Source organism: Filicampus tigris, chromosome 21 (genome assembly GCF_054856515.1).
Source record: "Filicampus tigris isolate MCC_2025a chromosome 21, RoL_Ftig_1.0, whole genome shotgun sequence".
NCBI classification, from domain to species: domain Eukaryota; kingdom Metazoa; phylum Chordata; class Actinopteri; order Syngnathiformes; family Syngnathidae; genus Filicampus; species Filicampus tigris.
Genome location: NC_141237.1, coordinates 2,337,215 through 2,351,116, shown reverse-complemented (window position 1 = coordinate 2,351,116; position 13,902 = coordinate 2,337,215). Strand labels below are relative to the sequence as shown.

At 42.3% G+C, this 13,902-nt stretch overlaps 1 protein-coding gene and 1 long non-coding RNA gene across 2 annotated transcripts in view; both read right to left on the bottom strand.

Moving 5' to 3' along the window:
* Positions 1-1,108, bottom strand: part of LOC147127121 (cadherin-18) — a 140,043-nt gene extending 138,935 nt beyond the window's left edge. Inside the window, exon 1 of the mRNA XM_086021594.1 lies at positions 1,003-1,108. The gene's annotated coding sequence lies outside the window, so the exon portion shown is untranslated. The remainder of the gene's footprint in view (positions 1-1,002) is intronic.
* A 5,376-nt stretch (positions 1,109-6,484) lies between these two features.
* Positions 6,485-11,892, bottom strand: LOC147127120 (uncharacterized). Its single transcript, XR_015084572.1, has 5 exons — positions 11,774-11,892; positions 8,001-8,096; positions 7,639-7,829; positions 7,475-7,563; positions 6,485-6,626 (listed from the first exon to the last, which is right to left on the bottom strand). It is a non-coding gene; the product is annotated as an uncharacterized LOC147127120 (long non-coding RNA).
* Between the last annotated feature and the right edge of the window lie 2,010 nt (positions 11,893-13,902).

Here is a 13,902-nt window from a genome sequence, read left to right as displayed (position 1 = left end):
ACTCACAGTCGGTATGCGAGACAGGAGCTCATAAGAAAAGTACATGAGTACAGAATTGTAGCGATAATAGTTTTTTCTTTACCTGTTAGTTTCCTACAACCACTGAGTTCACCTGGGATGGAAAAAAGGTAGTGCATTGCCACCATCGTGCTGCCATTTTGAACTACAGCATGTTGAAGTGAATAAAGGAGCTTCATTTTAGACAAAAGTAATGCTTTGCTGCCATCTTGTGGCATCTTAGCACCAAGGAACTACATTTAAGTGAGTTGAGGAGCTTCATTTTCGATAAAAGTGATACTTTGCTGCCATCTTGTGGTATCTTGATACCAAGAAACTCTCGTAGTCAGTTGAAAAGCTAGATTTTTAGTTTAATTTGGGCAAAAGTAGTGCTTTGCTACGATGTTGTGACATCTTGGTGCCAACGAACTACGTTGAAGTGAGTTGAGGAGCTTCACTGAGACAAAAATGAGGGTTTGCTGGCATCTTGGTGCCAAGGAACTACATTGATGTGAGTTGAAGAGCTTGATTTTGACATAAAGTAGTGCTTTGCCACCATTTTGTGGCATATTGGCGCCAAAAAATTATATATGATGAAGTGACTTTAGGAGCTTCATTCGACCAAAAGTAGTGTTTTGCCACCATCTCGTGGCATTTTTGTGCCAAGAACCTATGTTGAAGTGCATTAAGGCGCTTCATTTCGCCAGCCAAGTGACTCGACCACATTTTCCTCGCCTCGCCATGCTGAATGTACGACTATCTTAGCAACCATCTGACATTTCAGAGACATTCCCTCCTGGAGGAATGGCATGACTATTCCGACCCCCCTCGGGCTGCTCTGTGGGGGATTACAAAAAGTAAATTGCAGCTTTGTGAGGACACCAGAGGTCACCCCCAAGCTTTTTTTTTGCGCCTTCTCCTGCTGGTTAATTCTCTCCCGACCGGTCCCGTCAGCGCGCTTCATTGCTCCGCCGTACAAATGCTTCCTGCCATTGATGTGCTCACCTGGGAACGCCATGACCTTGCGTGCGGCGTCCAAGGGCTCTGCCCGAAGCAACAATGCCGCGTCTGGCCTACATAGAGCCACGCAGGAAAATCCCTGCTGTGTGCCCGATTTCTGGGGAAAGAAAAATATTCGTTTGTTTCCACATCACGGGAGGATTTGCATCTTCCAGTGTGTGGGGAAAACATTTTACAGCATGTTGGAGAGTGTCTCAGGTGTGTTTTTGGTCAGTGGTAGGCTCACAGACTCAGCTACGGTTACTGAGAAGCAAAAAATTATATATTAAAAAAAAAAAAACGTGAGTCAAAATTCTGGGAATTATTGTGGATGTAAACATGATGTAAAATACAAATAGGACGAATTTAAAAACAAAGTTACAAATCACCTCCAAAATGGATTATATATCTATATATATGTGTGACTTATATTTTTGCTGCTGTAACACTGAAAATGTCCCCACTGTGGGATCAATAAAGCCCTTCTTATTCGTTTTCTTATTCTATATATTATCCTTACCTAGTATGATTTAATTTCATTAATTTATTTATTTGAGTTATTTAGTGAGAAGACCTGATATTATATATAAGCTAGAGGCAGGAGAAAATACGCTTGGACCACCAGGTGCCAGACCAGATAATTGGGTACTTTCAATATTTTTGGGTATTTCCTTAGTTTTTCCCAGAATTGTTTTCCACATTTCCCCCTGTCCCCTATAGGGAACATATCAAGAATTTTTTTATCAACGTTTTCCGAAGACTATTTAGGGTTTGAAAAAAAAAAAAGTTTTGTTTTGCGGAACCCCTGAGATATCCTTGGCCCCCCATCAAGGAAAAAATCTTCGCTCCGCCAATGCTTATATACTACGCTAGAAAGCTACAAACACAACTCCAGCATTCATCACCTAATATGGAGCACATTTAGTCGACATTCATGAGAAATGTTTCAGTCTTTTATGTATGTGGCGTATCGTATTATTTTTTTACTCTACTCTTGGCTCCTGAGTCTCACCTTCTTTTTAAGTTATTGCTGCAATACAGAAAGCAACAGAGACGTTTCTCTTTCTTAAGAAAAATGAGGGCATCACAAAGGAAAGAAATCACATGGCAGGCTTGATTGGACTAACAATCCTCCTCCTTAATGGTAGCACCATCACGGGCGATTTAGGTCAGCGGATTCTTTAGAGAGAAAAGAGAGAATAAATAAACGAGCTGCTGCTTCATTGTGGGACAAACTTGACGTGTTTGCGCCTCCACCTGAGAGAGGAGGAGAAGGAGGAGGAGGAGGCCGTCGCCTGGGCGCTGAAGTGAAGCGAATAGCGACGCAAACAAATGCCGGGGAAGTCCCAGCATGCAACGCAACCATAACAACAACAAGATAGAATGTTTAAATAGGATACAGAAGACAGCCTGGGAAATGTCTCACGCTTCTTCGCAATGATGTCACAATCAGGTAAAAGTTCAGCCTGAGGCCACAGTTCTACTAGCTTGACTCAATAGCAAAAGCAGGAAACCTTATGGCTCACTACATTTTCAAGTATGAGTGTTTTTGCTATTCCCTTCCCTCCTGAATAATAATAATTATTATGATGTTAATTGCAGTAGCACCTGCAGATTGTACTTCTGATGCTAACTGTAAGTAATGTCGCGCATCCCCCTGCTGGGTTGCGTAGCTGTGATGTCTGGGTGGTGTTAAGTTACTAGAAGCCATCAGGCCTGGATCAAATCTACAGTGTAAGTGTTGATGAAGAGGAAGAGCAGGAGTGTGATGTGTTGCAGTCAATCTGAAGCGCTAGCGTTGATTAATTTACACGTCGCTAATGTGTCGCTGATGACGATCGACTAACGGGTTTATCTTCGCTAATGACCTTGGCCAAGCAAATTCCGGTCATGTGCTCTGAATTAAAGCTTTAAGGGAGCCAAGCAATGGGCTGTGAGCTCAACATAGAGTATGTAAGGGAGCCAAGTGGGAGCTAACAATAGAGTATGGCCTAATGCACATTGGTTGGCCATTGTCCTGATGAACATTTATCTGCTGACTCAGCAGCTTCAAAGTCAACTTTTACAAAGTTCATTAAAAGCAACTTGATAATCTGCACATGCTAATATTCATAATATTCATAGATTGAAGTCCACACTTGAGTTATTTCCATATGGCTGAGAGAGCGGCAGTGCACCCGCCGTGTGAAGCTCCATTTAGCAAAAACTTTAATGTGATCTTTAATCATCTGATGCAATTATGGCCTCCCTTCCTTTTGAAGACCATCGTTAAATGTTACATATTAGCTGTCTTTTAACTCGCTCTTCAAGTGCTTACCGTCCAACTTGGACAGCTATCGTGCAGTCCTCTCCCAAGTTTCAAATTTGTTTGGGAGCTAATCATCACGCTACGAGCTAATCATCTGTTTGTAAGAGATACTTTGGAGCTAACGTGTTAAGGAGCTCAAGATACAGTATGTAAGGGAGCATCACTGAGGAACTAAGGAGTGGACTTTAATGTAAAGATACAGGAATGTAAAATAACTATACACTATGTAAGGCAGCAAAGGGACAATGCTATGAGCTAAAAGGTATGGCCCGTGGACCAGAACTGGCCTGTCAGGGTGTCTAAGACGGCTTGTGGGGATAGAGAACACATTTACTACTACTTTTCAACAAAAGTAACCGTTGTTGATTTGCAAGATAATACTCAACAAATGTGAATATTTTACAAATGTACTTGACATTATTGCACCAAAACAATGGAAAATATTTGGAGTATTTGTAAATTCTATCTTATGAATACGTATGCTCCGGCTCACTTGAGATAAAATTGGGAATGGAGCTCATGAACTAAAATGAGTTTTACAAGTAATATGAAAGGATGCAACTAATGAGTATGAATGTTCACTAAAGCATTGGTACAGTATGTATGGGAGCCAAGGTCCTACTCTGGAACAAATGGTACAGGATTGAGCTAAAGATACATGTGTGGTATGTGTTGTAGATGGTAAGGGTATAAGCAACAAGACATAAAGTGTAGTATGTAGGGGAGTAGATGTGTAGACCTGCGAGTTAAAGATACGGTATGTATGGGAGCCAGGAGGTGGGGCTATGACCCCTTAACCACGATATGTATGTCGTCACACTGTAATTAAGGAAGCCAAGAAATGGCACCTAAAGACCTAAATATACAATACGAGCTAATGCTAAAAGGTAAGGTTAGGGTTAGGCATTGTACACATATACAGTAAGCAATGGGGCCTGAGGATTGGCTATGAGTTTAAGTAATCATCAGTAAGAGAGTCAACAAGGAGTATAGATACAAGACAATTATTTTAGAGGTAAGTGAGCCATGATGCAGGGTTGAAAATTGATAAAAAAGAAAGCTAATAAGCTTAGAGCTAAAGATACAGTATGTAAGGAAGCCAAGGGATTGGGCGATGAGCTGCTTTAAGGTAGCGGTTAAGGCATCGAGCAATAAATCTGCAAGAGAGCAAATAGAAAGTGCTATGAGCTGGAATGTATTAGGATCGAAGCATTTCACAGTCAGCAGACACTTTGTCAAGTGGACATTTTGTAGCGCGTCTGGTGAGTGACGGCGTTTCCTCGCGACTCGCCCCAACATACATCATTTGGAGGACGCCCGCTGTACTTTGGTTCAATTGGCGGCACTTGTGTAAATAATTAAAAGTCTCTTATTTCCCAGCTTCACCTTTCATTGTGTGATGTTCAGCTGCATGAAGCTGTGACATCGAATTAGCTTCTGGTGACAAATTAAAACGCTACACCACTAAATTGCTTTTGTGCTGCGTCACTCCCCTCTTATATCTATATATCTATATAGATGGATGGATATAGAGATCTGTATCTCGAGATAAAGATAGAGATAGAGATAGAGAGAGAGAGCGAGAGAGAGCGAGAGAGAGAGCGAGAGAGAGAGAGAGAGAGAAAGAGAGAGAGAGAGAGAGAGAGAGAGAGAGGGAGAGAGCGAGCGAGAGCGAGAGAGAGAAATAGAGATAGAGATAGAGATATGGCCCAGTTGGAAAAAGGCTAGTACTTTGTTCGTGATCTCGGTCAGCACACGTGTAGAAGCGTTTTTACTGTAATGTAATATTCTTCACAGCTCCTCCGAGGCTAAGTGCAAGGTGACAAGTGAAGAAATAAGACATCAATAAGTTTGAAAAATAATTTGAAAAAAAAAGCCTCTCAAGAGAACACTTGCGGAGATCAGTGGGAAGTTTGGGGGCATCTGGAAAAAAGAGCCACTCCACTCTCTTTAGATGATGCAACATTGACAGACATCATATATTTGCTTTTGAAGGAATAAAAGATGAATAATTAGGCTGATGGCGTGCAGAGTGCACTTGGGAAAAGCGTCGTCGACGCATAGAGAAATGTGACGAATGTGGCAGGCGTTCATCAAAGCTGAATTATTCACCCGCGTAAACGAAGGCTCATGAAAAATGGACACCTTTGATGCGGCGAAATGAAACATGACCGCCGTCTTTGACGGCGAGGGTTTCTACATTATTGAAGGTGCTTGAGGCGGCACGGTGGTCGACTGGTTAGCACGTCCGCCTCACAGTTCAGAGGTCGTGGGTTTGATCCCGGCTCCGGCCTCCCTGTGTGGAGTTTGCATGTTCTCCCCGTGCCTGCGTTTCCTACCACATTCCAAAAACATGCACGGTAAGTTGATTGGACTCTCTAAATTGCCCCTAGGTGTGATTGTGAGTGTGGATGTTTGTCTCTGTGTGCCCTGCGATTGGCTGGCAACCAATTCAGGGTGTCCCCCGCCTACTGCCCGAAGACAGCTGGGATAGGCTCCAGCACGCGCCGCGACCCCTGTAAGCGGTATCGATAATGGATAATAATTAATAATATTAATAATATAATATTAATACATTAATATTAATAATATAATATTAATATTAATAATAATGAATAATTTACAACTCAGTTTGAGAAACCTGATGCAGACCAACAGCAAGAATTTAAAATCAGTTTTTGAGACTCAAATAAAGCCACTATAAAGATTTTAGGACCGTTGTCATGTGGTCCAGGGCAAATGTTTCCATTCCGAGCTGTGAACTTGAATGCATCTCAGCCTTCACTCTCACTATTGAGAGTATCTCCACAGCGGCTCGTTGTTTGGGAGACAAACGCCGACTCCTTCACTTGTCTTGTCACTAAAGTGGGGCATCAGCCAGCTGAGCCGCTTTGAACGCGTCGACACGATTCCGCAAGACTCCTTGAGGGACGCCAAATTGTAGAGATGATCTCTCCGAGATGTCAGAACAAAGGCAGGAAGTTGACGAGCGTTGAAAGTTTACGCCGCTGACGCGCAACAGCGTTGGGATGAACGTGAGCTTGCTGGGAACGTCGTGTCCATTAAGAGCGCAGATGCAGGACTAAAGTTACGACAAAGCAGGAAACATTGCATTGTAGCTGTTGCAGAACTACAGTATTTCTAGTCGACATAACTTTAAAACAGGAGGGGGCAAAAAGAAGAGTGAAAAGTAGTATCCGATGAGTGTGTGTGCGGTGATAACTTTGAAGGTCAGCGCATGTTGTTGACATATTCATCAAACAGTTTTGTGTCGACCAAGAAGAGAAGTCATCTTGCACGTGCTGACCTTTATGTTAAAATCCTGTGACGGCAAAAAGAAATGACAGTGTTAGGGATGAGATTTTATCACAGTTTGTTGAGAAACCCTAAAACGTTGGCATTACCAGATCAATTTTCAATTATCATCACCGCAGTGCGCTATGTAGTGTAGCGTCTCTTAGAGTGACTATTGTTTTGGGGCTTTTCTGAAGCAAACTTAAAAAAAGGAAACCCAAGAAGTACACTAGAACTACGTTAAAGGGGAAGTCAAGTCAAGAATGTGCTTTGCAATAATACGTTCTGTGCGCCTCTGATGTGCAGAAAGTATTTCATACTGCTTCATCTCTCCGCAGTTTTGTCCAAGACTTCATTTTTCTATGTGGTCAATCCTGTGAAATAAGTACAGTGCAGCTTTTTGGAATCTGCTGCAGTGACTTTTTTAAAAAAAAATCTGCTATGAATCCCCTCCAATCAGCATCTGTGCAGGGACACTAAGGCATTCCGGAATGAGTGAGGAAAAGCATGTCAAGTCTGGCAGTCGCGGCCAACCTCACTGATCTTCCTATCTGCCTGCTACAGCCATGTCCTGTAGGGTCACCTTGTCGGGGTAATCTGCCATTTTTGTGCTCAACATTCTGGAGAGTTCTGTGTGTGCCGTATTTTTTTTTCTAGTACTGATTCATACCTGTAACAGGCCAAAGCTAAGCCTGCCGTTTGCCGACAATGGAGACGTTCCAATATTAGGTGTTACAGTGAACCCTTGAAAATTTGCAAGTAAATGTTTGGAAAGAATGTTTATCCAAATATACTACAAACTATGATTCCAAAACACTTAAGTTTCATTTCAAACTTCTTATTTAGAAAGGCTTTCTGGCGCAGTCCCAACCACACCTTGTTGCATGAACAGATGGAGCCTGCTCAGATGAGAGGCGAAATGTCTTCTAAGACAAGCAGAGCAGCCACTCCGGAATGACTCATGTCTGAAAAGTAAAATATACAATTGGTTTATTCCTAAGTGACCCCAAACTTAAGGACAATCATCGCAAAAATCTTACCTTTAGTAGGGCACTGTGTTACATTAAGCAACTCGCTGTTCACAGCTGATTATACACATCTTCCCAACCATTCTCAGAATCATCTTGAGAAGTTTACTCCCCACTCTCTCTGGCATGAAGGAGTTTTGCCTGCCTGTCCGGCCTCTATTAGAATCTTCAAATACGTTGCCAAGACGGCCGGCTATCATACGCTACAGGAAGAGTACAAAAATGTGGCAGTTTTACAGAAATATTTGTGAGTAGGCGGCGGTTCACTACACAGGTCGGCGTCATTTTTACTTAACCGCTTGGAGTGTTTTAGCATAATTGTGGACAAGACCTTATTTGTACCATTCTTGTGATTGATTGGCACGTGAACGTACCACTTCAGGCACTTTTGAAGGGCTCCAGATGGTCCGACTGCTTCAAAACGGATGGCACGCTGATGGCTAATTATCCTCGCTGGACTCTGAGGAACTCTTAAGAATAAACAACGCTGATGAGTTTTCTGATAGGAAGGAATTGTGGGCGATTGATTGACTCTCGGAGGTGCGAGCTGATTGTCAGCTGGCATGCATAACGACACGCGCCGGCTTGTTAATTACACTTCCAGGCGAGCGAGCAAAGCCCTCGGGACGGATACCATGTCGGGGAAAAAATGTCCTCCGCTTGAAGATGCGGTATCGAGCGCATGATTTGATCGACATTGGCGGACCAAGCGAGTTCCTCTTCCAAGGGTTTGGTCCCGATAGCAGGCGGTTGCGCTTCCCAGAAGGTGTCAAGTGCTGACTTGCTTTTTGTTTTTCTGTTTTCCCCCTGACGAATGAAAGTTACTCTAAAACTTGTGGGAGAGTTTGACAGTCACTCGCCGTCCCTACCTGTCATCCGCCTCAGACACTAATGAGTTTTTTTGTTGGAACTGAATCCAATTAACAACATACGTATTATTCATAACAAGTGTAAACACGTGCTGCTCAGAGCCGAGTTTTAAGGTGTGTATTGCACTTGTCTGACTTGTGGAGCTAGGGTCTTGAAATTGCTTTCTTCCATCGTTGCTGTTAAACTTTGGCCAAATAAGCTGTCATTACGAGGGCTTTTCCGCATACGAGACTTTTCAAATTTGGCAGGTGTGTTCATCCTGGTTAACGCTAACATTTGGGAGGGGTTGTAGGCAGGACCCTCAAAAAGTGGCTTGGTGGTGCCCCTTGGAATTGTTAAAAAAATAAATAAATAAAAAACAGACCCCAAAGTCAGTTTCACTTTGGAGCATAACATTTGGTACGTATGTCTATCATGAGGTGACCCACAAAATAGTCTCAAGAAGACACTGGAAGTTTCTTTTTCCAGCTATTTTGGGCTAATTTCAGGATCCTTCAAAGATAAATCTCGAGAGATGTTGTCTGGTTGCAGATAGGTGCGACAAAAGTGCAATTATTTTTAGTTTTCATCATTGCGCGTGGGTTGACTTTGACAGAAAATATTGATGACTCACCATAGAAGTTGCAACTCTTAACGCAGCTGATGAATGTTTAGAAAATTCAACCCCCAAAGCTGGTTTCACTTGGTAACATATATTTTGGTAGCTAGGTCAATCACAAGAAGACCACAAAAAAATCTCACAAAGCTGTGCAGAAAGTCTACCATTTTGGTCTGAAGTGGCCAATTTGGGGTCATTTGACCATTTCCAGGCATCCTTTAAAGACAAACTTCGAATGATTTTGCCTGATTGCTACCGAATTTTAACCACATAAACTAGACAGATGGGTGAAACAAAATCATGAATATTTAGAGTTTTCATCATTGCGTGTGGGTTGAATACGACAGCAAAGTTTGATGACTCACTATAAAACACAAAACCCGTGTAACCCAGCTCATGAATATTTTGAAAATTCAGCTTCACTAAGCAGCATGGAATTTGAAAGGCATTTCTTTAATGAGCAGAACCACAACCAAAAGTTTCAAGAAGACACTGAAAGCCTTCTATGTTGGTTTTGAAACATAGAAGGCTTTGGCCATGATCCATGTGGTCTTCAAATATGGACTTCTAGAGATTGCCTGCCTGCTTGCTACCAAATTTGTACCACGTATATACTAGACCGGGGGTCACAAACTCCGGTCTTCAAATACTCCTATCCAGTATGTTTTAAATGTCTTCCTTCTCCAACACACCCGAGTCAAATGATCAGTTCATCAGCAAGCCCTACAGAAGCATGATAATGATCCTGGTCATTAGAGTCAGGTGTGTTGGAGGAGGGAGACATCTAAAACATGCTTTTTAACTATTCCAAACGTATATTCTTTGCACTTGAACCCAACCTTAAGTTTTCCACCTAGTTCAGCTCAATTCGGCCATGTATTTTTCTGGTGTAATCCAGTGGTAAACATCTCTGGTGGAATTTAACAACAAAGTCAAAGACCTAAAATAAAGTGTTTATTTTGTCTCTCGGCGTGTGAGCACACAGCACTTCCTGGCTGAAAGCAATGAGCTGAGCTCAGTCCATTTGCTGGCATAGTAATGAGAAAAGTGCGAAAGTGGAAACGTCGGCAGCTTAGCTTAGCGCTGAATAAAGTGGCCAATTTAAGGCCGACTACATTCCGTCTTTGCATGGAGCCCCGCGGGCGCTTGTTGAGTTGGAGGAGAGCGCTTCTCATCAGTGAACAAAAGTGACAGCGTAATGACTTTGCTCATTTTCTATTTCTGCTTTTGGCAAACTCGTTATTAGGCATGAACCTGTGAATTTAGACAAGTCCGCCAGCAATCCTCCATCAGTCCTATTTGAGAGTATAAACAGCAATGAATTGTAGCGTAATAATGTTTATTTGCTTGACTACAGTCCAAAGAGTAAGGGAGGGAGCGATAGCAGAACATTGACGTTTTGGTGAAAATTACAAGTCTCAACTTTACCAATGGCCATTTGCAGTTGGCCTGTCAACACAGTGCATTCTAATCATAAATATAATGCACAAAATCCATGACATACACACCAATTAATTATATGGAAGTTAAAAGTATATGGAATACATATTGTCATATACATATGACAATATGTATTCTGTTTACTTTTAAAATTATAGAATTCCCACTTGTGTTCAAAGTGGACGGGCCATCACCACATTCAGTTCTAGCTATATATTACTTCTAAAATACTTACTTGAATAAAATATATTATCAACTTATTATAAATACACTGTAGCAATATATATTATTCATTATACATTGTGAATGCATTAGTATCAATTAAATAAACATACAATGTTCAAGCTAAAGTACACATTGTAATTATACAGCAAGTGACCTTACGTCGAAACGTAAAAAGAGAGAATACGACGCTGTACAGCAGTGGTGTGCAACACATTGGAGAATTTTGATAATTTACTGGACATTCCATAATATAAAAACGAATGTGGTTGGTCTTTGATCGTGAATAAAAAAATGACAGTGTCAAGGGCGGCTGGAAATTGCAAAAAACTGAATAGGTGTTTAATTTTCATGCACACGTTCCACTATTTATTATGAATACAGTCTGTGGTTATTGCTCAAGGATGATCCAAGGTAATGAAAATACGGATTAAAGGATTTCAAAGATGAGGAGGCGAGCATTTGAAATGAATCATGATTCTAACACTCTGCTTTGTAATTGTTCAAATAGTTTGACTTTTAAACTCTCCCATTACAAATTCTTCTATGATTCAAATCTATTTTGCTGATATGGCTCGTCTGAATGTTATCAAAACTTTACCAGTCCGCCGTCACTCGTGTTGGAGGTAAATGAGCGGGAGTTCCGGCCTCCAGTCGGGAGTGTTAATCGGTAATCGCTTCAATTTCACACATCTGCGCTCGCATCAGGAACTTCCTGGCTACATTGGTGGCATGCGGAGCCGCGCTCGCGGTGCGGATGTGCTGTTCAATCCAATTTTGCCAAGTCTGTCGCTGTCAGCGGGTCCAAATTGGATGCCAAAAGAGGCCAGGTGGATGAAGCTCTATAAAACTATGCACACACGGCTAACAGTTGGCTCATTGGTTTGGCTTTATTAGCGCCTACAAGCCAATGTTTGTTTGTAGAATCCTGGTTCCTGGCCAAAAATACCATCAAGTTTTAACACCACAAAAGTTGTACAAGACACAATTAGCACTGTTACAGCCGTGTTCACTTACCCGTGTCATGCTCTTGTTCTCTGTCAGTCTGCTCTGACATTCCTGGATGATTGCTGGTGGGCGGAGACTCCTGTGGCACACCTGTTAGACATGACAATCAGCAGAGTGCAGAAGGAGAGTGCCGGATTATTGTTACACATTGCTTGCTCCCATAGTCTTTCACATTTCCTTGCTAATAATTGCACTTTCTTCGTGTTATCCTGTTTTCTATGCATGTACTTTAACCGCCCCGCGCCCCAACACCCATTTGTTGGTAAAATTAAGGGAGTGCAGTATTTAATAAGTGTTTGTGGAAATTGAAGAAGGCGGCACGGTGGTCGAGGCGTCCGCCTCACAGTTCAGAGGTCGTGGGTTCGATCCCGGCTCCGGCCTCCCTGTGTGGAGTTTGCATGTTCTCCCCGTGCCTGCATGGGTTTTCTCCGGGTACTCCGGTTTCCCCCCACGGTCAGTTAATTGGACTCTCTAAATTGCCCCTAGGTGTGATTGTGAGTGCGGATGTTTGTCTTTGTGTGCCCTGCGATTGGCTGGCAACCAATTCAGAGTGTCCCCCGCCTACTTCCCGAAGACAGCCACCCTTGTGAGGATAAGCGGTATAGATAATGGATTGGTGGATGGAAATTGAAGAAGAAGAATACGTGGTCACGTCGCACAAGAAGTTAGAGCTGTACTTCTGCATGGTTCCACAGCAACCCTGTTCAAATCGGGTCATGGCACCAATTTGATGGCAATTCCTAGACAAGGATCTTAGGGAAGTGCCCTGCGGCCTTGTCGGGGGAAAATAGTCACAGTGGAATTCTTGTAATAAATATAATAAACATGTCGTTGAGTACTTAATACAACAAATAGGAAGTACAAAATCTTTGCTCGAGTAGAATCAGTGGAATCAGGAGCTATAGGGTAGTGCCAGTTATTAGTCGCCATGTTCAGACTTACCTACAAATTTGGGAATAGTTACTATCTCCTAAACGTCTATGACAGTAACCAACGCCACAATTTGACTTTAAACATTGCCTGTAAATAAAGATTTTATTGTGTTGCAACAGATTGGATCAGAAATCAAAGTTGTCACCGGACGGAATGCGGTAAAGCCGAATCACAATACAACCTGAGCCCAAGCTTTACCCGCCCACTGTGAGACGTAAATACGAATGTAATTAGGTTGGAAGAAGCGCTGGGAAAGGAAGACTGCGAGCAGAAGGCGACCCTGACCAATATTATCCGTCTTATTCGCCGTAATCGCATGCACGTTCTGTTCCTGTGAGGCAGCTCAGCCGCTTTCTTATTGGATTTAAAAATAGAACCAATGCTCCCTTGGGCCCGTTCTCCCACTTTGTGTGTGTGTGTGTGTGTGTGTGTTGGTTTCAATGAATCCAGCAAGCAGCCGACTGGATGAGCCCGTAGTTCGTATGGCGTTTATACGCCAAGTGTGAATGGGACACAATGAACTCTGTCTTTGCTACTTAACTAACATGCTAATACGCCCAAAAAATGTGATACGTGTATAAAAAATAAAGACTTTCCGCATTCTACTGTGATGCTAATTTTGTTATGTTGGAACATTGGCTGGCTTTCTTTGAAGTAGTGTTGACGATAAGCAAAGTATCTTTGAGGCTTAGTTTCGGCGTAATGCACTCCAAAGTCACATTAATAGATATCTTTTATTCACCGGTGGGATGTTTTCAATCCCGTTAACAGCAGAGGAGACGCCTTAAGTTATTTTCATGTAAATACAGCTAACGTGTACCTCATCGTTTCGCATGGGCGCACAATGGCGAGTGCTAATACTCCACCATAAATGGACTTTGATAACGGCTAAGTGCACAATACAAGCCAACACAAATGTGGACTTTACGGTACGCGCTATTACAGTCTTGGGTACATGTATTCATTTTTTAGTGTGTAATCTGATTAAAAAACAGCTAAACACATTTCCCTTAGAAACAACTGCAAGTTCAGTCTTTCTCCAGAAGATTTTGTGTGCTAGAGCTTTTCGTTGTGAGCCCAAGTGAACCCACGCCGTCATCAGACCAGATGTACTTTTTCAAAGTCTCCAAAGTCAGTCTTTGTTGTTAATTGGTGTTACATCGCCGTGGCTCATTGGAATGTGTTGACTGGTGTCAATCCAAAAG